This window comes from Canis aureus, chromosome X (genome assembly GCF_053574225.1).
Source record: "Canis aureus isolate CA01 chromosome X, VMU_Caureus_v.1.0, whole genome shotgun sequence".
NCBI classification, from domain to species: Eukaryota; Metazoa; Chordata; class Mammalia; order Carnivora; family Canidae; genus Canis; species Canis aureus.
In genome coordinates this window covers 90,071,538-90,098,968 of record NC_135649.1, presented here as the reverse complement: position 1 = coordinate 90,098,968, position 27,431 = coordinate 90,071,538, and the positions used below count along the sequence as shown (strand labels likewise).

At 52.2% G+C, this 27,431-nt stretch overlaps 1 long non-coding RNA gene across 2 annotated transcripts; it reads right to left on the bottom strand.

Annotated features, from left to right (window-relative positions):
* Window positions 1-12,943: 12,943 nt before the first annotated feature.
* Window positions 12,944-24,517, bottom strand: LOC144307603 (uncharacterized). 2 transcript variants are annotated; one of them, XR_013374412.1, is made up of 3 exons: window positions 23,803-24,516; window positions 19,743-19,859; window positions 12,944-13,724 (listed from the first exon to the last, which is right to left on the bottom strand). It is a non-coding gene; the product is annotated as an uncharacterized LOC144307603 (long non-coding RNA). The 2 variants fall into 2 exon arrangements; XR_013374413.1 differs by lacking the exon at window positions 12,944-13,724 and adding an exon at window positions 18,465-19,001 and having other exon boundaries at window positions 23,803-24,517.
* Window positions 24,518-27,431: the final 2,914 nt, after the last annotated feature.

Here is a 27,431-nt window from a genome sequence, read left to right as displayed (position 1 = left end):
CTCAACCACGGCTTTAAAACACTCCCTTTTCTCTGCTTGTCAGGAGACAACAAACAGCCAGGGGACCTCCTCTAGAAAAGTGTTGCACTGAGTCAACTACTCCACATGTCTGACATCGAGGAAAGAGGGAGGGCTTGGAGGTACACAGACCCAGGTTGGAGAACCAGACCCAACCAACACCACTAAGCTATGGGACCTTGGACAACCTACAAAAGCTTTCTGAACCTATTTTATCATCTGTAAAATTGGGATCAGGGCCATGACATCTCAGGGGTGTTTCAGGAAGAGATGATTCCCAAGAAGCATCTGGCATGCATAGATAGTTCTCTTCAAGAAAGTGAGCTAGAGACGGAAAATAGCCCCAGCTTTGGCGTCTAAACGGGTCTGGTTGGAACCTGCTCAACCGCTGGCTATGTGGCCTTTCGCCAAGGTAGTGGATTCGGAGCCTCAGACTCCTCATCTTTAAAAGGAACTAATAAGACATACCTTTCTGGGTTGCCAGGAAGAGTAGACGTATTTTCTGGAGAGCGCCCAGCACATAGCAGGTGCCTACCGAATGGTAGCCCATATTATCGCTAGTGAAAGGATGGGAGACACTGAGGCACAAAGTGATCTGCTCGAGCAGGGGAAGAGTGATGGGGTCTGGGCTTCTCTGTGGCCCATGAGCCATGCCACACCACCCGGGGTGCCATTAACCATGCCTGGTCCCCATGCAGCGAGCCCCGAGGAAACAGAAACCTTCAGGTTCCCTGGTGATTAGAATTTGGCCTGACCTGACTGGTGGCTGCTTGCAGGGTGGGTGGGGTGCCCAGAACTAATTTTGTTGGGTTTCTTGGGCTTCTGGCTCTGGGCTTTCCTCACACCTTCATGAGGGGGCTCAGCCACGTGATTGAGAACACTGGAGCCCCGCCACCTCCGTTTCTAATCCTGGTGCCACCACCTCGGGCTGGGTGACCAGCGGCCACGGCCTGGTACCTCTGTGCCTCCATAATGGCAATGATGACAGTGCCTAACTCCAAGAGGTGTTGTGATGGTGAGACAGTGCCTGGCACATGCAAAGCCCCCAATCAATGTTAGCGACAATTATTATTCGCTCTTTGCCACGTAGAGCTTTGATCTCTCAAAGACCCATTAATCGCTCAGCCCCTTCTTCAAGGGATTAAAAAAAAAACAGCAAATGAAATTCTACATGAAATCATCGCTGTAATATTTCTGCTGCCAGGACAAATCATTAGGGGCGGTGGTGGGGGGGGACCTGGCAGTGATACCACTGGCCTGCTCAGAATGAAGGGACATTAATATAGCAGCCTCCCGTCTAACAGCCCGGGAAGACAGAGGAGGAGTGGAGGGCTGCCCAAGGAGCAGGCTCTGGAAGGAAGGGGTCCTGTCAGTCCAGAGCCCCCAGGAGGTGGAGGGGGTCTCTATGACTGGTGGGGAGAGGCACAGAGAGTGGCCCCCTGGGACCACTGCCCAGCATCCCCCCGGCCATGAAGCCAGCCCACCTCCAACTCCACTCCTTCAGGACCACGGGCCTCCTTGGGCTCAAGAAACCCAACCTGCCTTTATTCTGCACAGGGCACTGGGCGGAGAGCTTTGCCCTCCCCGAGGCTGGCTCCAAGAGGCGGTTGTGCCGGATTCCTGCTACTTCTGCCTCTCTGTGGTCTCCTCCAGCCCTGGACGGGCATCAGCTTTCTCAACTGAAGAGTTAGGGGTTTGGCTGAGGCTGTGGTTTTGAAAGGTGGGTTGGGGGTGCCCGAGGGAGCCCGGTGGAGGCCAAGGTTGGGTGTGGGCCTCCACCTGGCTTCTCCCAGAGTTGGCACCCCCATCCGCCAATTTGAGGACTGCAGTTGCAGATAAATACGACTCAATTTAGCAAAAAGCTTCTGCTACTTCAAACAAGACTGTATGAATGCCCTGAGCAGAGGGTCTCTAGCCAGCCCTCCCCCTGCCATGTGTCCCCTGCCCTGGGAGGCTCCAAGGATGGGCAGGGGAGCTGGCCTGGCCCTGGCTCAGAGTCCAGAGGATTTGCTGGTCCTCCTTCCTGAGTGGCCACTGGGCTTTGCATGTCACAGTTTAACCTCCGGCAAGGGCTGGCTGGACACAATGCCTTGGCCCAAAGCCCACCTGCGGGAGCCAAACCCAACAGTCTCCTCGGCTTCCTGGCTTGTGCCAGCACACTCCTTGGCAGAAGTGACCAGTGGGCACAAGGAGCGCAGGTCTGCCTGGGCTCAGAAGTACCTCCGACAAGGGTGTCTTGCTGGTTCCTGTGGGGCAACTGAGAGTCACATTCTGGGCTCAGGCCTAGAGTGTGTCAACGGGCAACTTGTCCTGCTGGGGTGGGTGGGCAGGAAATGGTGGTAAAGGTGTGGGGCATGCCCGAGCCCACCGGGGAGTTTTCAGGAAGTGGTATAAGCAACTAGGCCCCCCCAGGCTGAGGCACCCCCCACACTGCTTCTAAATCCCATCTTGCCTTCCAGTCAGGGACCCCTGGCTGAGTCACAGGATACGTCTCAGATAGTTTCCTAGGAGCACAGCTTGTCGAGGGCGAGGAAGAGTTGTCAGCACGTGAGGCACACCAAAGCTAGTAGAGGTGGGGTTTCCTTGAAGGAGGAAGAAAGGCCCAGAAAAGATGGCCTGGGGACCCACTGCCTCTTTTATAGTTTTGCTGGGGCATGAAACAGCCCCTTGGTGTGGTGGTCAAGACTCTCTGAGTCAGGTTCCCTACCCACTCTCCCAACCCAGCAGCAGTACGTGTACAGTCAGGACACCTTTGTGCCTTTGTTCATGCGATTCCCCCACAAGAGAATGGCCATACCTTTCCTGCGGCCTACTCCTAGCCTTATCTGCCTGGCGGGCTCCTGCTCGGCCTTCAAAGCCCATTTTTCCTTCCTCTGTAAGGCCTTCTCTGGTTCCCTCTGGAGAGATTCTTGCCCCGTCCTCCATTTCCCCGAAATATCTTATACACATGGGCGGCCCCAGTGGCGCAGCGTTTGGTGCCGCCTGCAGCCCCGGGGTGTGATCCTGGAGATCTGGGATCGAGTCCTACGTCGGGTTCCCTGCGTGGAGCCTGCTTCTCCCTCTGCCTGTGTCTCTGCCTCTCTCTCTCTCTCTCTCTCTCTGTCTCTGTCTCAATAAATAAGTAAAATCTTTTTTAAAAATTTTTAAAAATATATCTTACACACACACACACACATATCACTTGTGACAATATTATATTTATTGGAAGAACACCTCTTTGGCCTGTATTACTGGACTGTGAGCTCCTTGATATAAACTGTAACTTTTTGTGCACACAGACACTTGCACAGCTGTATGTATTTTTGCCTCCCACACCAAAAGCATTATTTGAGATCACATCAGGAATAATGACAACCCACATTTATCAGCAGCCTGGTGCGTGCCTGATTCCCAACAGGTACTCCCCACAGCACAGTGGGCACAATTACTCCATGTCACAAGTGGGGAAACTGAGGCTCAGGGGGCTGAGGTATCCTGCTCAAGGTCACACAACTAGTAACGCTAAGCCAGGGCAAGATCACTGTTCTTTTTGATTCCAGGGCCCAGTGTTTGCCCTGTTTTCTCGTCACCACTATCAGGCTGCTGGAAAGTCTTCCTCCATTTCTCTATCCCTCTGTGCCTGCCAGCAGATGTGCAGACATTCTGACCACAAGCAGTCTGACAGCGATCCCTGGGATGGTGACCCTTGCTACTCAAAGTGGGGTCCTGGGACTAGCAGCATCCACATCACTTGGGAGCTTGCACAGAATCGCAGATTCCACCATGACCTCTGGAACCGGTAGCTGAAATTGAACAAGATCCCCAGGGGGTTCATGTGCACGGTCAAATCTGTGCCTTAAGGCACCTGTTTCCACCAGGAAGAGCCAGGCGAAGTTTTTGACAGAGGGAGTTCGCAGGTTACTCAAAATTTCCCCTTCTCAGTGCCACTTTGCTAATTTCTTCCACAACAGTTTCTTTGATTATGTTCAGCCTTAGGTTTCTTTTTTTTTTCCTTTTTGAGAGAGAGAGCAGGCAGGGGTGAGGGGAGAGAGAGAGAGAGAGAGAGAGAGAGAGAGAGAATCTGAAGCAGGCTGCATGCAACAGTGCTGACCCGGTGCGGGTCTCGATCTCACAACCCCAAGATCATGACCTGAGCCAAAACCAAGAGTCGGACATTCAACCAACTGAGCCACCCAGACGCCGAGATATGTTCAACCTTAGGAATGATGTCATGAAAAACCTCATTCGGCCCCATCAACTGCCCACAGTAGATGTTACAAGAATCCACCAGGAGCCATGCTCCAGAATGTCTACAGCAAGGCGGACCTACCCGGAGCCCATCCACCGTGGGATGGATCAGTAAACGGTGCAAGGCCACACAATGGAACACTAACAGCAATGAGGACCAAAAGCCACAACCACTTGCTGCGAGTGGATACATCTCAACATCTTACTGCTGAGCAAGAGGCCAAACCCAAAAGTATGCTTGGTTCCATTTATGTAAGCTTCACGGATAAGCAAAGATGCTGGTGTAGAGTCAGGGGAGCTCCCCGGGGGAAGCAGTGCCCGGGAGAGGGCATGAGCAGGGGGCTCCCTTGGGGGCTGGTGACGTTCCGTGTCCTGACCCAGGTGCTCCTCCGCGGGTGCTTTCTGCTTGTAGGAATTTATCAAGCATACACCTAGGATATGTGCGCTTCTCTGAATGTAGGTTATACTTCAATAAAAAGTTAAAAAAAAAAAACTCATGTCGCCTAATGGCCTAAATTCTATGAATATGCAATAAACTTGCAGCATAAGAATTTTGTCCTGCAATTTGCTGCTGACTCGAAGTTCGGGAGGGGTCAGGGTAACAAAGCACCCCAGGGTGAGCATTTGACAGGAAGCATTAGCTGCCCCCCAGGAGCCTCAAATACCTGATGGGTTTTCTCCTGCTTAAAATTAAAAACCTGCCCGCAAAGATGCCGAGGAAGGGAGAATGTATCCACAGCCCTCATCCTGCAGCGTTATTAACTGTGGGAGCTGAACACAGTGGGTAGTGAGATTCTTTCTCCAACTGCTGGCTGAACACCAGGTGCCCTGGAGGGCGGGGCTGGAGCCTTCTTTCTTTGCCTATACGTGCCATGCACACGTGCCCACGTGCACACGTGCCCACCACAGCCTTACACACAAAGGCCCAAAGGTGCCTCTTACCTACTAATGTTTGTCTATGAACCATAGCACTGTGGCCCTAGCAAGAGCACTAATAAGAACAGCTCCCTTTCATTTTGCACATGCTTGTGTGTCCGTCACTAAAGTGCTTCGTATGCATGATCTCACTTAACCCTCGTGGCCAGCCTGTGAGGGCATGGCCGTTATTATTCCCATTTTACAGATGAGCCTTGGAGCTTACCCAAGCAGAGCTGGGCTCACACCCAGGGTGGGCGTGCATCCAGAGCCTGCTTGGCCTCGAGGCGTGGCTGCCTGGGAGGCCCGGCTAAGCCCTCAATTCTACAAATGTGGCCACCGGGTAAGGTTGTTGGATTTAGCAGATAAAAATACAGGCTGCCAAGCTAAAGTTGAATTGCAGATAAATAATGCATACTTTTGCAGTGTAAGTATGTCCCATGGGATATTTGGGACATACTTAAAATAAAAATTACTCATTTGTTGATCTGAAATTTAACTTTAACTGGGATGCTTGTATTTTATCCAGCACCCCTACCATGGGGGCCCAAGGAAGCATAGCTATATATGAAGTCACACTGGTGATTTGTCAGAGTCGGGGGTCTGGACCCAGGGAACCCCCCTCCCTGCCACAACCTCCTCATGCCATAGTATTGGCACTGGCTGTTGCCCTTCTGTGAACCTCCTCACACTCTGTGTACTTACCACCAAACCCATCACTTTCCCTGGGAACTGCTTCTCCTATTCCTTGTATACTTTTAAGCCGGGCTTTCTGTGCTGAGCACCACCCTCCCGGCCTCACCGCAGTGTTCACAGCTGGGGTTCACTGCAACTCCACCCTCAGGCTCGGTCCAGCCCCAGATTGTGGGGTCACAGGCCCCTCCTCAAGGGAAACCCAGGGCCCTCTAAAGTCTTGCAAGGGGACTCAACCCTGCCACAGCTTCCTTTTCCCCCTGGAACTCAGTTCCAGTAAAGTAGAGGTTCTAGGCATCTCTTGCTGCATGACAAGCCACGCCAAAACCCAGAGGCTTAAAAAACAGGACATTCATTCCTTCAACTCCTGAACCTACTTTGAACTGGTCTCATTGGGAAGACTTGTCTTTGTACCATGAGTTTGCTTGAGGACTGGCACAATTACCTGCCACATGGCTGGTGAATACCACTCTCAGGGCTGGCAAGTTGGGGCTGGTGGTTGGCCTGGAGCTTAGCCAAAGCTGAGGACCAGGGGCCATGGTTCATCTGCACACAAGCCTCTGACCATAACCTGGGCTTCCTCACAGCATGACGCCAAGGTCCCAAGGGTGGGTGTCCCAAGACAGAGCCAGGTGGGAGCTGAGTAGCCCCTTCATGGTGCCAGTTCTCTTTTAGTCAAGGCAGTCACAAAGACTACCCCTGGGTTCAAGGGGAGGGGACATAGACTTTATCTCTTGATCAGAGAGTGCCAAAGTTCTGGAAAAGCAGGCAAGACTGGAAATATTATTGAGGGAATACAGGGCTTATTATCTGGGACCATGCTCACACTTTTTAACCAACGCCAAAGGGTTTAGAGACCCCTAACATTGAAAATATTATGGCATGACCTTCCCAGAATTGGCTGGGAGCTCAAGATATTCTTTGCTAAAGAAATAAAATTCAGGGGGCACCTGGGTAGCTCAATCAGTTAAGCCTCTGACTCTTGATTTCCTCTCGGGTCATGATTTCAGTGTTGGGAGATAAAGCCCCACATTCGGCTTCATGCTCAGCTGGGAATCTGCTTGAAATTCTCTCCCTCTCCCTCTGCCCCTTCCTACTTCCTCTAAAATAAATAAATAAATCTTTAAAAAAAAAAAAGAATATTCAAGGGAGCCACCGAAAAATATATGCAACATGGTATCACTCACGTTAAAACACATACACGAAAATTCTAGGTTTTTTTAAAGTCTTAGAGAAAAAGCATCCAAGAAGGATGAAAGAAAGGCACAAAGGTTTTCAGTTGTTATTAGACTGGGTTATCGTACCACCAACTTTTCTCTCTGAGATAGAATCCTACACCCACGCCCTCTGCCATCTGACTATACACCTCCTAGTGGACCAGTCCCCTAACTTAGGCCGTACCACTGGCTTTGATCAGCAAAGTGAACAGAAGCAACAGTGTGCCAGTTCCAAACCTTGGCCTTAAGAGGCATTGCTTCCAATTGCCCTCTCAAGTTTATCCTCAGCTGTGAGAAAAGCCTGCCCCAGGTACTTGTTCCTCCTTCTGTCTTGGTCCCAGGATGAGCCCTGAGCACAACCCAGAGCCAGGAGCCCAGCCTTGGCCTATAGAGCTGCAGCCAATTGAAAGACCATAAATGATTGATGTCATAAGCCAGAAATAATTACTGCTTAACTGTTTGTTAAGTAGCATTATCATGGCAGAAACCTGACTGGTGTAGTCTCTGAGACTCTAAGTAACCTGGCCCTTGACAACTATTCCAGCCCCATCTGGCTTTTCACTGCTTCTTTGTTCACAAAGTCTAGCCCGCTGGCCTTTTTTAGCGCCTCCTAAGTTAATCACCTTCTCATGAGAGACTCATTCTATTTAGACTATTTTCTACCTTTATTCTAGCAAATTCCTACTCATACCTCATGTCTCAGAAGGTCTCATCTGAACACCCACCACCTCCCATCTAAATTAGCTTCCACTTTGTTGGGATTTCTGATAACTTGTCTACTCGTTGTCCTTAGGTGATTTATAATTTCTGTATTTCTGCAATTATTTGATTTTTGTCTTCTCCCCCACTGTCCTGTGAGCTCCAAGAGAGCAAGGGCCATGCTTATTTTATTCATCAGTATTTACTCAGTGGTATCAAGCATGGTGCCTGGGACATGGTGCTTTACAGAACAAATGAGTCTGGCTGACTATTTCCAATCATGCTTCAAGAACCAGAGGAGGGCCTCCTTCCCAATGGGTCCAGGCTGCAGTGAAGGAAGTGGGAAGTAACTTAAACCCTAAGGTATGGGTAGAATTTAATATGAGCAAAGACATAGCCAGGATAAGCTGCAGTGATTCTAGGGAGCAGCAAAGGATGGAGAAGTTGGGTCATTAATACTGAGATGAGGAGGTTCAGGTCTTTCCCTACCCAGATGTGTTGCTCCAACTTTATCCTGCAGCCAGCGGGAAGTGGTAGATGGGTTTTGAGCAAAGACAGGGAGAGATGAAGAGTCATTAGAAGTCCCTTCTGGAAGATATCAGCGGGGAAGTGGGTAGCCTGGTGTGAGGTGAGAAGGGCATGAGGAATGAGAGAAGAAATACCACTAAAGTAAAGACACTTCTGGCCAGGATGTCCACACAGAGTAGCTCTCCCACTAAAGGAGCTCAATAAATATTTGTTAGTGACGATGACTGGATATGGTGAAATAGCGTTCGCGTTTCTCCCTTGAATGGGGGAAATGGTGCAACTACTGAGACATATGGGGGAGACAGGAAATGGGCTCATTTGACGGAGAGGAGAGTAGATATAATTTTATATGTGTCGGCTTCAATGTGAGCACAGATTGTCCAGAAGGCAATTTGGAGATGAGTATCAGAATTGGGGAGAACAGCTAGAGAAAATGCCCTTACTTGGGTTTTTCCAGAAGCAGACCCTAAGACAAGGATTTGGGTGCTGGAGGTATATGGGATGGACTCCAGAAACACTGAGAGATAGAAGTGAGATGGGGAAAAGAAAAAACAAAGAAAGGTTGAGTTTTCAAGCAAGTTAGTACAGCGGGCAACTGGAGCTTAATCCTACTGGGACTTCTGGGGGGGAGGACAGTACCAAGCACCCACCTCAGAGTCCTCCCACCTGAGGGCAGGGAACAGGGTCCTTACACACTGAGTCCTATCAGTCCTTGTTTGTGGGCTGTCCCAGGAACTTCTTATTCCTTGGCACTTCCAGGTCCTTCACACAACCAGAGGGAACTCTGGTGACAGAAGAAAGCCCTCAGAGTGGGAGCTGCAGATTTTGGCAGTTGAAAGTGGGTCGCCATGCATGGAAATGGTATGTTTTGAGTTCCTGTGATACGCCAGTCACTCCCCTAGATACTTACAAGTATTATCAGCTCCATCTGCACAAGAATATCTTCAAAATGAGGAAACAGAGCCCTTGAGTAACTAGCACCTCTAAGTGGCAGATCACTGAGACCCACCTTGCCAGATGGACCAGCCAACACATGGGACTGTGGTGTCTGCAGGGCATTGGTGGGACTCAAACTTTCAGCCCCAAGAGCGCACTTCCAGCCCACTGTAGCAAGGGGAAATGAAGACAGCCAGAGAGGACTCTTAGGAGAGCCATAGTAATGGCAGCCATGTTGAACAACCCAATTAACAACTGTCACAAAAGACAAAGTTAGTAAAGAACGTGGAAACCCCACTGTTGTAAGTGGACAGGACTGAGTGATAGTCATTCTAAGATTCTGAAGGAAAAGAAGCATTTAAATGGCACCGATGTAGACAGAGATGCAAAGCCTTTTCAACAGTGCCTGCTCCTGAAGATGAGAACGTCATCCGAGTCAGCTCACTTTGTGGGGGTTCATCTAGGGCTGTCCCACTGAGTGCCAGCCCGCACAATTTATCTCCCTCCTGGGAAGGCAAGAGAAATACCAAAGGGCCAAGTATTGCAAACGAAACACTGGGCCTCCTCAGCCATGTCAAGGACAAAAATAAAGGAAATTAATTTATTGACATTGTGTGAAGGCGAAGAATTGGTCTTGAAGAATCGTAGTGAATGGCTGGGAAAATATGGAGCAAAACAATTGGAAAGCTCAGTTAATGCTAAACAAATTATTAATCATTAACGATAGTTGGAAAACAGGCCTGTGCAGGCAGATGAAAGGAAATAGGAGAGAGAAGCCTATAGGAAGCGGAGACACTCAACTGTCTCTAAGTCTGTCAGAGGTTATTAGTTATTTTCCTGCCATTTGGCAATTGTTATTGAGGCAGTGTGGGAGGTGGGGCTGGGTAAAGAGGAAGGGATGATTATATCAGAATTAACCCCAGGGAGCTTTTTCAAAATGCAAGTGACCCGTACTACCGCTAACGTCAGCACATTTCTCAGGACGTCCGTCTCGTGCTCACTTGGGTATCTGACGTCTGTTGTCCTATAGTCTTATCAAAACCTCCATTTGCATAACTTGAGAGTGGGCCTCACCCTATCTTCCCATCTGTGGGCTTCCACAAAAAACAAAGGGCTGGCAGAAGTTTCTTCTTCTCCTATGGTTCCTCTGACCAGTACCCAGGCAAGATCATCGAGCCCCCAAGAACAAGACCTGGACAGCTTCACACACTGGGGTCCTTCTTGCCCCCTCCACAGTGGCCAGCACGTAGTCAGACACATGGTCTTTCAGTGAAGGACACGGGCACTTCACCAACCCAACCGGAATGACCACTTCTGGGCATTTCTTCAAAAACAGGTAGATTATTGATGGCACCATGGGTAGAAATGGTAGGAGGAGAAATACCCACCCAGGGGTGACAAAAGACTGGGGCAATGACCTCTTCAGGAAAGTGTTAGTCCTCTCAGCCACAAGCAGCAGCAGCAACAGCAGCAGCAGCAGCAGCAGCAGCAGGGAGCCTGAGCTGGGGCCAGTCTCTGCTGCCACAGGTGTCCTGCGGGTTCCAAGGCTGCCCTAGCTCCTGTGGCTCTCCTGGCTACTTGTGGCTCTCGGTGGCTGTGGCTATCTCAGCCCCCTCCAGAAGGGCTGCTTAGGAAGATCTCAGCCAGACTGCCCTTGTCCTGGGCCCTGGGTGATTTATGGCCACATACACACACGCACACTCACTCATCCTGTCCACAGACTGAATCTGGGCGAAGGCCCATAAAATAGGCAACAGCTATTGGCAAATTCATTAATTAGGATTCTGTTTGTACTTTTATTGTGAAGGAAAATCATTTGTCAGCTTAAAGTCAGACCCGGTGCCTGATGAGAACTGTTATTCTAAGAAGGTATCGACTGATGGTTCTACGTGGCATTCGCGCTCTCTCCCCAGCTGCCACGTGCCACCCCACCTCTACCTAGTCACAGAAAGCCTCTTGTCCTTCCACTTGATTCGGGGTTTGTGTGGTGGATTTTGTGAGCTGTTTACCCAGGAGGTTTACTCCCTTCTTTCCTGCCAACATAACCCCCAATTTTGCTTAAGGAAAGGGCAGTCAATGTGCATTGCGGACAACTGGGACCCTCCCGACTCTAGAGGGTAATGCTTGATAACTCAAAGCTCACCATGCCAACTCCATTTCCTCTCCCAGTGACATAATTCTGACCAATGACATGTGAGAGGAAGTTTGTGGGGACTCTTTTGAAGGAACTCGAGGCATTCTCTTGTCAGGCCTTTGGACTCATGTTGGAGCGTGACACCTAGAACCAGGAGAGTCCTCCCGTGAACAAAGGCAGGCAAGACAGAGGACCAGCATCAACATGCAGAGGATGCACGAGCAAAAAGGTGGGAGGGACCCAGGTGTTGGATGAAATCAGTGAGAGTTGGGTTAGCCAACCCAGGAGTCGTCTTGCCTCTGAGCTTCTGGATCACAGGAGATAATAATCTCCCTGTTGTCAACATCCTATTGAGTGGGCTTTTTGTTATGAGAACCGAAAACACTGAATACAGCTGCAAACATCCTGCTACATTATAACCAACTCAGCCTCAAACTACCTCCAAATAGATGTTTATTCCAATAGATGGCAATGCCTCCGCTCTAGCTATTGCATATGGTTGTCTAATTTCAGATTCGCCCTAGACTCTAGTTATACCATCTTTGCTGGGAAAGGACCAAAGTCCTTCATGTGAACCACTTTCCCATCAACCATCTTGCTATCACTAGTAGAAACCATTCTCCTCTCCTCCAAAAAAAGGCAAATCAGGAAGCTTTCAGCCAGAGTGTATGACAATACACACACAGACACAAACACACAACCGTCCTGCATGTGGATGTCTTTGTTATGGGTGAAATTGTGTCCCCCGAAATTCATACATTGAAGTCTTGATCCCTAGTACCTCAGAATAGGACTGCATCTGGAAATAAGGTGATTGTCAATGTCATTAATTGAGATCAGGTCACATTGGACTAAGGTGGACTCCACTTCAATATGACTAGTATCCCAGTAAAAAGGGAAAATTTGGACACACACATGCATGTAGAGAATGTGCCGTTCAAAGATTGGAATGATGCTACCACAAGCCAAGGAAGTAGCGGGAGTTAGAGAGAGCGTGGCCCCGCCGACACCTTGATGGCCTACTACTAAACCCCCCAGAGCTGTGAAACAGCGCACTCCCGTTGTTGAAGCCGCTCTGTTTATGGTACTTTATTAACAGCGGCCACAGAAAATTAATCAAGTCTCTTAGATGAAGGCCAGGGTTGCTGCAGTAAGTGGAGGCAGTTCCCATATTGAGAACCATAAGGCCAAGGCTATACGTTTCGGGGAGAGCCCACGTCCTCTCTAAGTTGCGAAGTCGCTCTTAGCGTCCTCAGACACTGAGCTAGCTGGGCAGGCCAGCTGGGCAGCTTCCCAGGGCACCAGTCTGTTAGAGGGTCCAAAATACTGCCGAAATAAATAGAAATACCCCTGCCAGTTGACGCAAGTTTCCACAAGCTTCTACCAAAGTAAACAGCAGCCTTATATGGAAATTTAAAAAACACCCCTGGCTGGCACTGACCCCTCTCTTTGGGTATTTCTGTGATACACACATACAGTTGCAATCAGCTGAAAATCTGAAACCAAATAAAGCGCGGTGTAACTTTCTTACTTACCACAAACAGTGATTCATTTTATTAGATAATTTGTAAGCCCTTCCAATATGCTTCCCCCACCAAATTGTCTGACTTGGGAAATTGCCAAAGAAAACCGAGGTGAGGAAAAAAGAACCACAAAAAGTGTAAGACATTTTGCCACTTTTGTAGGCCATTAATTTTTCTACAGCCAGGGGAGGTAAATTAGTGAGTAAATCTGTCTGTGCATAAATGTTTTAATTAATAAGTTTGGCGGAGCCTGTTTCTTTACCTAAAGTGTCCTTTCTCCCCCCTTTCCCTGCCAAGAGACTCCACGGCTGTGGCGGGGCACGTGGCCACCCGGAATAAAGACTCCATGTCCCAGCCCCTCACGGCCAGGAGTGACCATGTGGGAAAGTTTGGGCCAGTCAGATGAAATCAGAAGTATCATAATTCGGTTCTGGGAACCATCTACTGCTCCTTCTTGATCCTTTTCTCCTCTCTGCTGGCCGGAATGTCACTGCAGCAGTCAGCTTGGATCATGACGTGACCTAGGGATGGGAGGCTATGCCTGGCAGAGCAGTAGGATAGAAAGAGCCTGGGTCCCTAAGGACTTCATAAAGCAGAGCTCCCACGTCAGGCACAGTCTGCTGGTGAGAGAGGAATATACCTCTGTCTTGTTTTACACCTCTCTGTGACTTGAAGCCAAATGCTGATCTGGTCGGAAATCCATTTTTTCCCCTGTGTGAAGGGGCACCGAATTATTCCCCTGTGCAGAGTCTTGGTCTGGCCTCAGTCGGAGAAAGCATGGTTCTCTCTCTGGGTCTGGCTCCCACGAAGGTGGTAGATGGTATGATGGTGACCCTGTGAGGAGAAAGAACAGGCATTGCCAAGGGTGGAGTCCTAGGCCCCAACTCCCGCGTGAATGGGAAGGAAGCCGTGAGCCACTGTGGTGATTTTCAAGCACGGCTGCAAAGTCTTTGACCTTCCTCCTATGGAGAGGTGGGTTCCAATCTCTTACCCTTGAATAAGGTTAGCCCTACTGACTGTCTTCTAACAAACAGAATCTGGTGGGAGTGACAGTGGGTGACTACCAAGACTGGGTGTTAAAAGACGTAAGGCTTCCATTTGGTACTCTCTCATGGGGTGCTCACCCTTGGAACCCAACGCCATGCTATGAGGAAGCCAAGAACTGATTGGAGAGGCCACATACAGGTGTTCGGATAAAGTCCGGTTGCCATCTCAACCTGCAGCCAGCATTAACACCAGACGTGCCAGTGAGTGAACCTTCAGATAATCCAGCCCCCAGCTTCAAACCACACCAGCTGGCATCAAGTGGGGCAGAGATGAGCTGTCCCCGCTGAGCCCTGCCCAAATTGTACATTCGTGAGCAAAACTGTTGTTGTCATTATTTTAAGCCACTAAGTTTTCGGATGCTTTGTTATACAGCAAGAGATCATTGCAGTGGCCACCTACTCTGCCCCCACAAGCCCGCATGCCAGTGTATGTGAACCCCTGGCTACCATAGCAGTTTCTGGAAAGTTCCAACCTCATTTCAATGGGCTCCTGAGAAGAAAGCAGGGGTTCCAGGCCACACCTTTGTGGGAGGACCAAAGGGGGCAGAGGTTGGTGGTTCCAGTGTCCAAAAGAGGGGAGGTCAGGGCAGAGGGAGCCAGTAGCCCCTCCCTGGCCTGGCCACTCTAATCAGAGGGCGTATGCACACTTGTATGCACACATGTACATGTATACACCCAAAGATGGGGGAGAAAATGAATCTCAGGCCAGAACCCTGGCCCTAGCACCCATACGCAGCACCTTCTACTCCCTGTCTTGCTTTCTGAAGTCTCTCCTTCTGGGGCCCAACCAAGAGGCCTCAGGTTTCATTTCATTAAGGCATTTCCTAGGTGCGCCCAAGACACTTCCAGGAAGATTTCTTGAAATGGATCCCTGAGTGCCAGCAGCATTCAGAGAGTGATGAGACACCTTGCAAAAGACCTAACCTGGTGGGTGAATCCCCATGGTTCTCTGCGAAGAGTCAAAAGCACTTCCCCAAAATGGACCGAACTGTGTCTTCCCCTAACGCCCATGTGCCTACATGTGGAGATAAGCCTTCTGCGAGATAACTAAGGGTACACGAGGTCCTGGACAGAGGGCCCTAGTTCCACAGGACCGGTGTTCTTGCAAGAAGACGTACCAGAGAGCTTGTGCTTTCTGTGTGCACACAGAGGGAAGGCCACGGGAGGACACAGCGAGAAGGGGGCCATGGACAAGCCAAGAAGAGAGGCCTCAGGAGAAACCCACTCTAGTGGCACTTTGATCTGGGACTTCCGGCCTCCAGAACTGTGAGGAAATGAACGCATGTTGTTTGAGCCACCCACCGTGAGGTGCTTTGTCACAGCAGCCCGAGCAGACCCATACACTCCCTGAGAGAAACAAAGAGGAGGGGAATGGGGGAGAGACAACACTTCAAGCCATCATGCCTTTGCTGGTGGTGACACAGAGGGAACCTTTGTCCTGTGTCCCATGTCCTGTGAGGACACCCTTGGCAGTGCAGTCCCACGCGGGGACCCCGTGCAGACAGCATGACAGGGGATGTTGGCCCATTCTCACATGTCTCCCCTGAAACCGCCCTTGGGGTTAAGCATTGCCCTTTGGTCAGCCGCAAACTCCCAGAGGGCCGCCACCCTCCCTGTGTGTTTACTGGCGGGACAGCAGGAGTTAGGGGTAGCGACCAGGACCCTCTGGCCAGGGCACACAGGAGACAGCGTTGGTGACAACTGCCTGACTTCCCCTGCGTGCTTCCGGGGAACCCGGCAGCATCTGCTCAGCTCGGAACAAGCCCACCCACCTCCCTTCTCGTGGCCTGGCTGTGTTGGCAATTCCTGCAGCTCTGCAGCTGCCAACATCTGTAGGCCTTCCGTCTGGGCCACCTTTGTGCTTTGGATGTAAGTATATTTGTGTCTGCTTCCCCCACCGCCTACCCCATGCCCCCAGAACTTAATGGGGAAGGAAGGAAGAAGGAAGGAAGGGCGGGAGGGCGAGAGGCGGGGAGAGGGATGGAAGGATCTGTACTTTGGGGCTCAGAGACCCCTCCACCTTTCTACCCCATCCCAACACGCCTTCTTGATGTTTCCTGTAGCTCCCCGTTAAGGGCACCATGCAGGCAGCCCTCGGCTACGCTGTTGCCGTCGGCCCCACTCCTGCCCGAGCCCAGCGGAGCTGCACCGTAGCCAACATAGCCAATCTGGCAGATCTCCAAGACTTCTGGGTTAGAGTCCCAGCTTGCAATGCACTACTGAGCAATACTTTGTCATGCATTCATCCAGCAAATTCTTGATCAATATTCACCCCACTGCTGCGGGCCAGGCTCTGTGCTAGAAGCACAGGCGCGGCACTGAGCAAGGTACGCGGGGGTCCCTGCTTTCTTCTGCTGGGGGAGACAGACAACAAGCCCATGAACAGATGGCAGACAGTAGTAAGTCCCACGCTAAAACCTCAAACAGGACGCTTTGGTGGAATGACAGGGGAGCAATTTCAGGTGGGCAGGCACGGGAGGCCAGCCTCAGGGGACCTGGAAGCCAAAATCTGAAAGGCAAAGAAAGAGGCACATATTGACCGAATGGAAAAGCTTGCTAGGCAGAGGGAACAGCTATTAAGAAAGTAGGACGTCGGGAGGCAAGAATGAACTTGATGTGTTCTGACAATAGCAGGAAGGCCAGCATGCCTGGGGTTCCCAGAAAGGTGATAGGAGGTGACATCACAGTGTACAACAGAGGTCAGATCACAGAGGTCCTGGGGACACCAAGTACTCAGGATTCTGGGGTTAGGGACGGGAGGTAACCTAATCAGATTTCCAGTTTTTAAAAGATTGCCAGTGCCTCTTGATTACAATGAGGAAAACAGTAACATGGTAGAGAAAACTGGCAGACGCCACCGTGACCAAGTGATCAAAGTGAACGCCACAGTCACAGATCAAATGGACACTGTGTGCCTCCCAATATGATGCCCTGAGAAGGACACACATGCCCTCGGTGGGGTTGCTGCCAAACATGCAGAATCTGAACCTGGTCACAGGTAACATCAAAAACATCAAACAAAGCCAAATTAAGGGATAGTCTACAAAAAGAGTACTGGCCCGCACTTTTCAGAAGTGTTCATGTCACAAAGGACAAAGACAAAGGGACCATGCCAGATTAAAGGAGATGAAAGAGACACAATAACCGAATATAATGTATGACTCAAGATTAGATCCTAGGCCAGAAAAAATATTTTATTTCTTTTCTTAAGAAGGACATTGGTGGGACGACTAATGAACATTTGAATAAGATCTGTCAATCAGGTCATAGGATTGTATCAATGTTCATTTCCTGATTCTGATCAACTATACTGTGGTTATTTTACAAGAATGTCCTTCATTTTGCATTTTCAGGGAATACAATTGAAATATTTAGGGGCAAAGAAGCATCATGTCTGCATCTTGATCTCAAAAGCTTCAGGGAAAAAATCGTGTGTGCATGGGTGCACGCTTGTGTGCAAGAGAGAGTGTGCCTGCTTGCAAATTAGTAAGATACCTGGGGGATCTGGGTAAAGGAATACAGGAACTCTTGGCACTATTTTTGCAGCTTTTCAAGTCTGGATCACTTCAAAATTAACAGTTTATAAGATAAAAATGTAAAAGTGCACTCCAGCTACTGAGTGGATTGTGAAAATGGGGAAGAGAGGGGGCAGTAGCAGGCAGAGGGGAAGAGCAAGGCCAAGGTTGAAGGCCCCTGCTAGGAGGGGACAAGGCCTGAGGCTTTCAGACCTGATTTAGAAATCAGGACCTCGGGAAAGCCACTCAGTCCCCCACGGTTCGGCTAACAAGGGCCCCAGCCAGGGCCCGCCAAATGGCTCCGGCGACTTCCCTTCACAGCCACGCTGCAGAGCAATCAGACGTGAAAGCCCAGGGCAGCGGGAACACTGTGGCCGGCACTCAGCTCCAGGATCTGTCGGGGAAGGGGGCAGACTGGCTGAGGCCCCTGCTGCCTTGTCACTTGCGTCCCCAGGTGTCCCCCCCTCGGCCGGCCTCAGCACCTCAGGAGCATAAGGCTCCCTGGGGCCCCACTAGGCCTTTGCCGAGATCCTTTTGACCTCAGCGCAGGCAGGCCAGGGCTCGGTTCTAAAAGAATAAAGGATGGGGCTTCCTCTGGGGTGGGGGTGGGGGGCTGCCCGGGGGACTGCCCCTCCTGGCCCGGTGCAGGCGACTCGTGGCGCAGCCAGCAAGGCTGTCTAAACAAGCAGGGGTTTAGCGGCGCACCAGGCGCCACACTCCCATTAAACAGGGGCCAGCCGTGGGGCTAATCTGACGAGGCCGCCTCCAGACGCCGGGTGCCTGCAGGTGGACGGGTGCGCCCGGGGCCCCTGAGCACGTCTCGGGGAGCCGGGTGGTCTGATGATCCCGGACAAATGTGCCGGCGGCCGCCGGGGAACAGAAAAGCCTGCCTCTCCCACCCTCCCTTATCGCGCCCGCAAACAAACGGCGCTGTCGGAGGGACAAGGACGGCGGGGGGGGGGGGGGGGGGGGGGGGCGGGGGGGGCGGGGGCTCCCACACCCCGCATGTGATGGACCTCCTTCCCCTGCTTAGCAGTTCACAATTTGACACCCACAGCCTGCGTCGCCGGATTAGAGGCATTCATGGCTCGCAGAAAAAGGAGGTCCAAAGGCAGACGTGGTGATAGATTGCGATCAGCGGCCCCGAGGAGAGCCTGTTGCTTTATTCTTCTGGAAGGCTTTCACGAGGCGGCCGAGGCGCAGTGACTCAGACGCTCCGGAATCGGGAACAGCCTGGGCCATGGGTCTGGGTGGTGATGTGGGCCCCTGGCGCCAGGCCAGCTGGGAGGGCGGGAGGCCGGGAGGCTGGAGGTTTGCAGGCTCATAAAAAGAAAGCGCTTGTTCCTCGGCCAGCCCAGAATGCTCCAGGTTCCGTGAGGGGGGGCGGGGGGCGCTGCCGGGGCTGGCACGTTCACCCGCAGGACCTTGTCATCCTGCAGATGGGGAGGCCAGGCAAAGATCTGCTGCTTCTTCAGGGCAGGTGGCAGGTGTGGCGGGGAGGGACATCGAGGCTGACCCACTTGCACGTGACCCAGTGCCAGGTGAGGAAACTAGAGGCCGGGACACAGAATTGACTTAGCCCCAGACCCACCCACCCACCCCCCCCCCCCCCCCCGCCACTCCGGCCGCTATTACCTACCCACTGCTTCCCCCCCCACTAGTGAGGCCTCTGAGAAACTCGGAAACAGAAAGCAAGCATGACCCACACCTTCCAGGTTAGAGCCTGCGCCCCCCCCCCCCAGCCTTGAGTGTGCATGTTTTTCACCCAGGCCCCGGGTGGGGCGGGGGGCGGGGGTTGGTGGTGGTGGGAGCCTCTGCCTTGCCCGGTTGGATTTTTCTGCATCTCCCCTCCTGGCTTGAAATGGCTCGGCATCCCACAGGGATTCTCAAACTATGTGCGGATGGATGTAGGACCAGTCGCGTTTGTGTTTGTTTGTTAATTAATTTCAATCCGTCATGGATGGATACTTTTGCCCAGTACAGTAAGCATGATTGGCTAGAAAAATGAAATATGAAACACAAGCTACAAAACACAAGCCCAAACTTTTATCATTGGATTTTCTAGGCAGACACAAACATACTCTGCTGGCTCCTGATTTCTGGACTTAGCTCACCGTGGACGGGTGCCAGCATGTGGACTGGCGCTGGCCTGGGGAGCACACTTTGAGTCACGGCAGGGAAAAATCAAGGTCAAAGCCCGCGGGTCCTAATACCACTTCTGACAATTGGTGAATTGGCTGCGCGGCTTCCCACTTGGAGCCACCACCTTCACGTGCCCACAGTAGACTCACCAAAGCAACTCACGCCGTGGTCTGCTGAGCGAAGGAAGATGCTCGTCCTTTTCTTTGCCTCTTGCTGACACCTTCTTTCTCAGCAGAGCAAGAAGGTGGGCCGGTGAGATCTGCGTCCTACAGAGTAGATGGAGGGCAGCACAGTCGTGTAAGTGGCCCCTTTAGGCAAATGCCCAGGTGCTCTTAGATGTCCACCCCCCTGCATTGCTCTCCTACATGATGGTGTCGGGGCGCGTGGGGGAGGAGAACCGAGCTGAGGCCACCACCTCTCAGGCTTTATCGTGCACACAAATCCCCTGGGGAGGGTGTTCCAGCTGCGGTGGGGCCTGAGACTCTGCATTCCTACCAAGCTTCCAGGTAATGCAGGAAATGCTGGTCCTGAAACTGCACTTCTGAGTAACTTCTGAAGGATGAAGGGCTCACGGGGCCTCATGCAGAGAGAGGAGCCAGGTCCTAGGGTATCCCTGCACAGGACACCCACCCCGACCCTGCCAGAAGCTTCCAGGTCTCTGCAGTGGACTGTCTGGTCTTGGCTGCCCCTGAAAGGGTGATTGTTGAGATGCAGAGGCCTCCTCCCCACCTCCCTGACTTGAGTGTGAGCCCAGTGGAACTCCCAGTCTGACCATCTGGGTGCAGTGAGAGACCTGTCCCCCTAGCCAGCTCTGCCTCCCCTCCCCTCTGGTGCCGTGGAACCCTTGAAGACTCTGTGACATCCCCCATCTGGACCTTAGCCTAGGCCAGGGCCCTGGCCCTCAACACAGCTGCCTTCCACTGAACCTCCAGTACCGTCGCCAGACCCCAAGCAACAAGGAAGGGCAGCTCTGCTCAATACACAGCGCCACACCTCCGAGTTCTCCTTCATATGGAGTCCACCAGATGAGAGTATGGAGTGCAGCCTCCAAACTGCCCACCCGGAGCCCCCAGCACAACCAGAGGCTAATATGCTGCCGCCGCCAGAGACATGCCTTTCATTTCTCAAATATCCTTCCCTCCAGCAAGATCCCCAAGGGAGTGACCAGAACCTCTTCGGAATGTTTCCCCAGCTCCAGGCCATCTTCCCGCCGTCCACCCAAAGCAGAAGGAACAGCCTCTCCCTCTTCCTCTTCCCATCTGGTTGGGACTTCCTCCCAAAAAAAGGAGAAACTGAAGGGATGTAGGAAATCCTTTTCTCTCTGGACAATGCCTCACTTCCTTCCTGATTTCCATCTGTGGGTTGAAACACAGTCTAATTTGATCAGAGCTGAGCAATGGCTTCCATAGTAAGCAAGACCTGCTGCTCCCGGGTGCACTGGGAACACCGTGTCCCACTGAAAACCCACCTGAAAATACTGCCCCCAAACCATCCCTGCTCCATGGGGAATGAAGGCATCTCTTTCGTTAGCCCCCAGAATTCGCAAAAGGGCCATCCTCTTGGTGACTTAGAAATGGAGCACGCTTCTTATGGGGGCCTTCAAATGGGGCCTCAAATGTATCAGCACTCCACAGGTAATTAGCACCCACTGGGTGCCGGGCACTTGTGGGGGACTGGGGAGATAGCTGGTCAAGAGTTTGCTCTCAGGGGCACCCAGGTGGCTCATTCACTTAAACATCTGATTCTTGATTTCGGCTCAGGTCATGATCTCACGGTCATGGGATCAACCCCCTGTTGGGCTTCCCGCTCAGCAGTGAGTCTGCTGGGATCATCTCTCTCCCTCTCCCTCTGGCCCCCCCCCCACCTATGTGCACAAGTGTGCATGCTCTCTCAAATAAATAAATAAATCTTTTTTTTAATAAATAAATCTTTTTTAAAAAGCGATCATCCCCAAACAACTACTTTAGAAAAAAATTAAAATAAAATAAATAAATCTTGAAGAAAAAAAAAAGAGAGTCTGCTTTCAAAGCACTTATAAATGACATCACCATCCCCCACGGTGGGCACTGTGACACACCATCCAGTTCCCTTTCCAGGGTCTGACTCAGCTACTGAAAGGCCCCTGGCCATGCCCATTGCCTTGTGAGGTAGCCCACGTCCACTGACTGATGGTTGCAGGGCTATCACTTGGGGACCACTGTGACAGCCCATAGCCCTACGGAGCTCCCTGTGGGCTGAGGGGAGGCTGTTGATCTGATGCAGCTCGGCTTCCCCCTCTGCCCACCCCTAATTCCATCCTCACCCTTCCTCAGGTGTGGCTCCCAAGGGCCCTCCTTAGTAAACATCCTGCAGCTAAACTCCATCTCAGAGTCTGTTTTCCAGAGAACCCTCATCACCCCCAGTGACTGCAAGACGGGCAGATGTGGGGAGGGGTTTGGGGGGTGGGGAAACAACAAGGAGATTTCTCCAGGCCTGTTCTGAGAGAAAGAAAGTGGCTGGACCTGGGACAGACGCCTCTTCCACTGCAGCTGCCAGCGAAAGTGGAATTGGCCCCTCCAGGAAGGCAGGCCCCTGCTCCCCCACTTCTCAGAGGAAAGCTGTGGGAGTAGCATCTGCTAGGCCACAACCTGGGGAAGCCAGATTGGAGAAACTGCGGGAAAGATTAGAAGCGGGTTGGGAGACAGACCTGCAGGCAGGAGTGGGAAGTAGAGACTCAGTGGGGGAGAGGTGGTGAGGTGCAGGGAAGGGACACTGGCCCGGCCACCGGGTGACACAAGTTCCCTCCCATCCAAGCTGGGCTGGGTGACACTGGGAAGATCCCTCCTCTCTCTGGGCCCAATCCCTCACCTGTCAAATGAGGGGTGTGCATCCGTGGATCAGGTGGCCTGTGAGACCTTTTGGCTCTGAGCACCTGGCATTCTGGCCTCGTGCTCTGCGGTGCCCGTGGCCCTGGGCCCTCACAGATGTAGCCCAGATTGCTGAGAAAGCAGAGCAGAATTCAGCAGGGGGACATCCCCTCTCTCCTCTTCAGATGGCTCAGGGGGAGTCTGGTTGTTATGGGCTGAACTGTGTCCCCCTAAAAATCATAGATTGCAGCCCCACCTCCAAGGACTTCAGAATGTGACTGTATTTGAAATAGGGCCTTTACAGAGGTGATGTAGGTAAAACGAGGTCATTGGGGATAGGCCCCAATCCAATCTGAGTGGTCTGCTTATACAAGAGGAGATTAGGGGGCACCTGGGTGGCTCAGAGGTTGAGCGTCTGTCTGCCTTATGCTCAGGGCATGATGCCGGGGTTCTGGGATGGAGTCCCACATGGGGTTCCCGGCAGGGCCCCTGCTTCTCCCTCTGCTCATGTCTCTGCCTCTCTCTGTGTGTCTCTCATGAATAAACACATAAAATCTTTTTTTTTTAATTTATTTATTCATGATAGTCACACGGAGAGAGAGAGAGAGGCAGAGACACAGGCAGAGGGAGAAGCAGGCTCCAAGCACCGGGAGCCCGATGTGGGATTCGATCCCGAGTCTCTAGGATCACACCCTGGGCCAAAGGCAGGTGCCAAACCGCTGCGCCACCCAGGGATCCCAAACACATAAAATCTTTTAAATAAATAAATAAAAGAGGAGATTAGCACCCTGACACCCACAGAGAGAAGACGATGTGAGGACACAAGGAGAAGACGGCCATCTACAAGCCAAGGAGAGAGGCCTCAGAAGGAATCAACGCTGCTGACACCTTGAGCCTGGACTTCCAGCCTCCAGAAGTGTGGGACAGTACGTTTCTGTTGTCTTAGCCCCCCGGGGTTTTGGTCTTGCTAGGATAGCCCAAGCGGAATAACATGCTGGTCAATTAAATGTATAGACAACCCCAAACCTAGCACTGGAAGGCTTTGCTCCATGTCGGGAAGCCCAGACGTTTCTGAGGGATTCCTGGCTGAGCAAGCATGGCTGGCATGCTTGGGCTTTGGGCTTTGGGCTCTGGGCTGGGCAGGGCTCCCGCTTACCACACGCTAGGCTCCAGGGGAGCTGCATGGGGCAGGAAGCTGCACGCTGATTGCAGAGCTGAGAGCTATCGGGTGGGGCCTTGACCATGTGGTTGACACCCCCATGCTGTGTACACCCAGGCCCGGGTGTTCCCCACCAGGAAGGGGAAGGAGAGAATGTTCTGAGAGGCCGTAGACCACCACCGCTGTCTGGGTCTGTTTCCTTACCTCCGAGGAGACTTTCCCAGTTCCAGTAAGCATGTGGTTCCTCACTCACTGTGAGGCAGCCTCAGAGACATGGTGAGCTGTCCTCACGGCCCACGGCCTCAGGGAGGGCCCGCGACCCCGCCGTGGCCCGCTTCGCCGACTCGGGGCACCCCAGGGTGGCTCAGAAGGCAGGCCCAGGACCGCTCCCAAGGTTCCAAGAGCCCATTCTGCTGAAGATCGGCCTTTCTCTAAATATTTTCTCTCCAGGTTTGGCTGGAGACAGTCACAGCCCGTCAGGGGGCTGGGAGAACAGACGGAGCCTGCCAAGAGCCGTCTGAGGACCGCCTTTGTAAAGAAAACCCAGGGAGCGGGGCTGGCCCACACCCAGGCAGCAAAGGGACAGGCCCACCCTCCCCTCCCTGGGTTCAAGCCAGGGCACCCACTGCGGCCGGGAGCTCTAGCCCAGGCGGACCCCAGAAAACAGCCCACAGCCCTCCAGTCAGCTGCCGTGTGTTTGTTTTTACAGCTGCTCCTCCCGCTCGGCTGTTCCAGGGAGCGAAGGAATCTGTTTGTCTGAGAAAAAGAATGTGGCAGAGAGGCAGGAGGCAGCCCCGGGCAGCCCGGGCAGCCTTAGCAGCTAGAGAGCTCGCCAAACCCAGCCAGACACCCAGGAGAGTCACCCAGAGGCCTAGGGGCCAACGTCACGCACCCAGAGACAGCCTCCACCGGCACCCTGCAGGCGGCCGCGCTCCTCGGGGGGTGTCCTCAGGGCAGGTGCCAGGCGGGCAGCCTAAGCACACAGAGCAGGCACCCACCCCCGGGAGGTATTTTATTTGCCTCTCTCTCATTACACACAACCCCCACCACACCATGTAGACACACGCGCGCACACCCACGCGAAGGTCACTCAGCCATGTGTACGAATAGCAAGCATACAGGATTGAAAGCAAACAAGCCCACAGCCGAGCCCGCAGTGGGCCTGGAGATGAAGAAAGACGTGACAAGAACCCCCCACCCAAACCCAGGGCCAGTTTGGTGCCAGCCCAGCCGAGGGAGGCCATCTGCCACACTGGACCTCAGAGCCCCCCAGACCTGACATCTTTGTTCTGGAGCATTCAGGGCAGCCCAGCAGGAACCCACGCAAGGATCAGTCCAAAGCCACCCTCATTTGGGTGGTCTTCGTCAGAGGGACACTTGGGATCCCCACAGGCACACCTGATACCCACATCTACCCAGAGCCCCTCACCCACCCCCTGGACTGACCAAGATGTTGCTCTGGGGTCTGGGATGACGGTAGAAGGGAGACACAGCTTCCAGGTAAATTTTCTAGACTACAGCAGGCTCCCCACCCCTGGGTGGTCAGATGTGGGTTAGAACATTTCCCATTGCTACTGTGGCCTGGCTTGCGTTAAATCCCTCAGCGGTGTAGGAATAGAAGGCATAACAATTAATCCTCCCCCACCCTAAATCTTTCCTGGTCAGATTAACAATCTATTTTTTTATTTTTTTATTTATTTATGATAGGCACACAGTGAGAGAGAGAGAGGCAGAGACACAGGCAGAGGGAGAAGCAGGCTCCATGCACCGGGAGCCTGACGTGGGATTCGATCCCTGATCTCCAGGATCGCGCCCTGGGCCAAAGGCAGGCGCCAAACCGCTGCGCCACCCAGGGATCCCCAGATTAACAATCTAGATGTAACTGAGCTCCTCCCCCAGGTCAGCCTGTTCACCCCTGAAGGGGCCTGAGAGGTTGAAGGATTGCTCGAGGTCACACAGCAAGAGTGACCAAGGGAAGGTATCTTAACCTGGGCTCTTCCAGAAACAGCACCTTGAGATAAGGATTTGGGGCCGAGCGATTGATTTGGGAGTGGAATTTTAAGGTAGGGAAGGGTTGCAGCCAATAAGAGGTGTTATGGAGCAAGTCACCAGAGTGAGACTGGGGGTCAATCCCACAGGGTTTCTCTGAGACATCAGTGTTACCTGACCTGGGGAGCGGGAAAGTGGGATATTTACCCTGGAAGGTGCTCTCAAGGGCATTTCTGTGAAGCCCTCAGGTGAGGGTCTCATGCCCTTGGAGAATGTTCTGGACTGGTGAGTGCCAAGAGAATTGGGGTAGGACACTGGAGCATTTGCTGCAGAAGTTGGCCACAGATCTTTGTGAATCCAGAGTCTTCCTGAGTCCCCTATCCTGACTGTTCCTTACCTGGCCTCTGAGGCTGGAATCTTCAAGGCTCCCCAGCTGGTCTGTGATGAAGTCAGCCTGTCAAGGCTTGGAAGGGTCGGAGGAGACATTGGCATAGAAATAGCCACCCCAGTGCACCTGCACACACATGCACCAGTCTGTGCCACATAATGGGGCTGGGCTCCTATGCTGGTTTCAGGATGAGGGTGCCCTTGGGAATCCCCAATGCTACACAGAACAGAGAGATGGGAACCCCTCAGAAGGGCCCCACAGGGGGCGCCTGGGTGGCACAGTTAAGTGTCCGACTCTTGCTTTCAGCTCGGGTCGTGATCTCAAGATCATGAGATCAGTCACATCACATCAGTCTCCGTGCTCAGCACTGAGTCTGCTTAAGACTCTCTCACCCTCTGCCCCTCCCCCCTTCAAAAAAATAAATAAATCTGTTAAAAAAATAAAGAAGGAAGAGCCCCACACCTTGGGAGTAAAGATTTGGATCCAATATCCAAATTTATCACCGTGTGACCTGGGGCAGGGCCCAGGTTACCGGCTGCCTTGGTGCATAGGAAATGAGGATTTTAATATCCACCTCCATCCCCAAGGGCTTGGTTCAAGCATTAGAAGTAATTAGGGGGGCCTTCCTACCCCCCTAATCCATAGCCAGGGTTGTTAGCCCTATTGTTTTTCATCGAGGTAAAATCCACACAACATAAAATTGACCATTTGAAGCATTTCGAGACATATAATTTCATGGCATTAGGTATATTTGCAGTGTTGTACAAGCATTGGCACTGCCTGGTGCTGGAACATTTTATCTCCCCGAAAGAAATCCTGTACCCATCAAGCAGCCGCTCCCTAGACTCCCCTCCCCGCCCCCCCAGCCCCCAACAACCACTAAGCTACTTGGCTGCCTCTGTAGATGTGCCTATTGTGGACATTTCATACAAATGGAATCGTACAATACGTGGCCTTGTGTGTCTGGCTTCTTTCACTCAGCATCATGTTTTCAAGGTCCATCAAGGATGGACCTTGAAAGCATGTGCCCCTCCTTCCTTCCCTTTGATGGCGGGACGCTATTACACTGTGTGGATAGACTTCGTTCTGTTTATCCATTCATTTGGGTCATTTCCATTTGGGGGAGGGGCTGTTACGAATAGCGCAGCTAGCAATACTCGTGTCCCTGGTTTGGTGCGGAGGTACGTCTCCAATTCCCTTGGATATGTGCCTGGCGTGAAATTGCCAATCACATGGCAATTCTCTGTTTAACTTTTTGAGGGCCTGCCACTCTTCTGCACCAGCTACCCCAGTTGCATTCCCACAAACCCAATTTCTCCCCCATCCTTGACAGTACTTGTGATTTTCCTCTTTTTTCCCCCTTAAATTAGAGCCGTCCTGTGGGTGTGAAGAGGTACATCATTGTGGTTTTCCTTTGCATCTCCCTTTTGACTAACGATGATGAGCATCTCTTCAT